The sequence below is a fragment of the Penaeus chinensis genome, chromosome 29 (assembly GCF_019202785.1).
Source record: "Penaeus chinensis breed Huanghai No. 1 chromosome 29, ASM1920278v2, whole genome shotgun sequence".
NCBI lineage: Eukaryota > Metazoa > Arthropoda > Malacostraca > Decapoda > Penaeidae > Penaeus > Penaeus chinensis.
The window spans coordinates 28,850,160-28,853,857 of record NC_061847.1 but is presented as its reverse complement, the minus strand read 5'-3'; positions in this window follow the sequence as shown (position 1 = coordinate 28,853,857).

The window sequence follows — 3,698 nt, the reverse complement described above, 5'->3', positions numbered from 1 at the left end:
GCTGTGTGACCTGACCCCACTTTCACTCTGAGTGATTAACACGTGAAATGAATGTGAGAACCGCTGGCATTTCCTGTATATTGTTTTCGAGATTGTTACATTATAGGATAACGCGTAGCATCCGTTGCATGTTCATTGGTGACACGTTCTATCGGCGCTAGAGCGGAGCTTATAACGCGAATTACTTACATTTTTAAATAGCGCCAGGGATCTTCCCCTTATCATAGTGTCAGAATGCCTGATTACTTGGGGTTGCGTATATGCCTAAAGATCCGCGCTCCGACACGTTCGTTCGGAAACTTTTTGAGCCGGTGTGACCCGCGGTTAGGTCCGTTAATTAATGTAGGACTAGGGTTTAAGCTAGAATTGAGATTCTCTTATTAATCACATCCCGCTCACCCCCTTGACGTCGCTGCCATGTTTGGGTAAATCCCATCGAGTTGTGATTCATGATAAATAGCCGTAGAGCATTCAGTGCATGAGCGCCCATCACAGACTCGCAGATAGAGTGGGTTATTAATATTTCCCCAGCTCGTTTCGCTTCATAAAGTACGGCAGTTTAGGGTACAGAGACCCCCCCGTCAATTGAAGTCTGTATGCGCAGCTTGACATGTTAACTCGGCAGAATTTTTTTCCCCCGAGAAGATTCGTTCGCGAATTGTTTCACGTCACCATTCATTAGTGCGTCATTCTGTCGCATATCATTAAATGTTAAATTCAATGTAGTGTTTGAAATAATTTTGTATTACTTCTATAACTTGTTTATTGCATTTGTGTAAAATGAACGTTAATTTCCGTGTTAGGCACCCATGTTAGGTCTGTGTGAGGTCACTTTCACTCTCATTCTTCTCTGCGTTACGACAATTGGTTCAAGTAATTCCTTGCGGATGCCTTTGTCATTTCCCTTATTTACCCTCCTGTCTATCAGAGACGGTTAGCAGTTCAAGCTAGGTCTATGCGGACCGCTGTTACCGTCTCTCTCTCCTAATTTTTTTCCTTAACTTTGTGAAAATAAAACACAAACTGAAAAAAAAGAGAAGACGAAAATACCGAAAATTCAACCATAAAAAACTGCCAAATTATATAAATAATCGGCTAGTGGCGCTTAACATCCCCTCTTCTTGTTGTCTTTCTTTTCTCTTACTATCTTGGCCCTTATGTGTATAATCTTGTATCCGTGTTAATATCTGTGTTGCTTACGCTTCTAAATAAAAGAGGTTAAGCCAACCGTCCGTTTCACTACCCCTGCTAAACCATATGTTTAAGGTTATAATAGCCTTTACAGTGTGTGTGTGTGTGTGTGTGTGTGTACATATATATGTATGTGTGAGTGTGTGTGTATGTATATATATATATATATATATATATATATATATATATATAAATGCATATATATGTATGCATGTATGTATGTATATATGTTTATACCCACACACACATACATACACACACACACACACACACACACACACACACACACACACATATATATATATATATATATATATATATATATATATATGTACCGTATTCATTTGACAAATGCAGTCTACATTTAATAACTGTGATAAATTATGCGTCTTATTTACATATTTACTTTTTTATATATAACCTCCAAACTCTGTTAATGATCAGTATTATCATTATCATCATCATTACTATTATTGTTATTGTTGATATTATTATCATCATTATTATTATCATTATTATTATCATTCTTATTTTCATTACCATCATTATTGCTATTATCACTATCATCATCATTAACACTATTATTATTATTATTATCATTATTATAATTATTATTATTATTATTGTTATTATTATTATCATTATTATTGTTGTTGTTGTTATTATTATTATTATTATTATTATTATTATTAATATTGTTGTTGTTGTTATTATTATCATTATTAAGATTACTATTTTTTATTTTCATTATTCTTATCATTATTCTTATAATCATTATCATTATTATCATTGTTATTATTATTGAAATTATGTTTATTATTATTATTATTATTATCATTATTATTATTATTATTATTATTACTATTATTATTATTATCATCATTAATATTATTATCATTATCACCATTATTATTATTATCATTGTTTTTATTATGAATATTATTATTTTCATTTACATAATTGTCATTATTATTATTCATATAATTATGATTATCATTTTTGTATTATTATCTTTATCATCATTATTGTAATCATTTTTAGTATCATTATGATCATTATTATTCACAGCATCATTATTATTAGTGTTCTGATCATCATTATTAATCAGTATTACTTCAATTACTATTATCTTTATCATTATAGTCATTATTATCTTTGTCATCTCTATCGTTATCCTCATTCTCATTCTTATCATTATTATTGCCATTATCATATTTATTTTTTAATTATCATCATTATTATTAATAGTATTTGTATTATCATTATCATCATTATTATCATTATCATTATTATTACTATTTACTGTTACTATTATTATTATTTTCATTATTGTCATTATTATTATCATTATTATTATTATGTTTTTTTATCATTACTACCATTGTCATTTTTTTGCTATTATTATTATTATTATCATTGTTATCATTACTACTATCATTATCATCATGATTATTGCCTATTTCTTTGTTATTATTATCATTATCATTATTATTCTCCTTATTGTTATTATTATAATAATACCAATAATAATAGTAATAATCATCATCATCATCATTATTATTATCGTAGTTATTTTTACTATTATCATTATTATTATCATCATTGTTATTATTATTTTATTATTATCATTATTGTCATTCATATCTTTATTATTATTATTAATGACATTATTAACAAGCTATTATTATTATCAATATCATTGTTAATATATTATTATCATTTTCAATATCTTTGTTAGCATATTATCATCATTATCAATATCATTATTATTAGTATTACTCTCAATATAATTAATATGATGATGTGCATCTTGAACATCATCATTGTCATTGTTATTTTTATCAATATTAGCATTACCATTATTACTGTCTTCATTATCATTATTATCATCATTATTAACATCCTCATCCTCATCGTCACCGCAAACTAATTATCATAACTAATTATTGCAATTCTTAATTAGCACAAGTTCAAGTCCCATTTTTATTTCAATCTTCAGTTTTGCGTATATTCATCATGCTACATAATTAGCATAAGATTTTAAGTCGGTTTATAACCATCGTTAATTTTACTGGTGAAGATTTGTGAAGATAAGAGGTTGAGAGATAATACAAAAATAAAATAGTCATGGCTTTAATTTCCTTTCATTTTATTGTGTCAAAGAAGAAGGAGAAGAAAAAGAAGAAGGAGGAGGAGGAGAGGGATAATAATGATAATAATAATAATAATAATAATAATGATAATAATAATGATAATTTTAATAATGATAATAATAATAACAATAATAATAATAATAATAATAATAATAATAATAATAATAATAATAATAATAATAATAGTAATAATAATAATAATAATATAATAATAATAATAATAATAATAATAATAATAATAATAATAATAATAATGATAATAATAATAATGATAATAATAATAATAAAAAAGTTTAAACAGAATGAAAAATTGCACACATTAAAAATATGTGGTAACGTAATGAAGCACTTAAA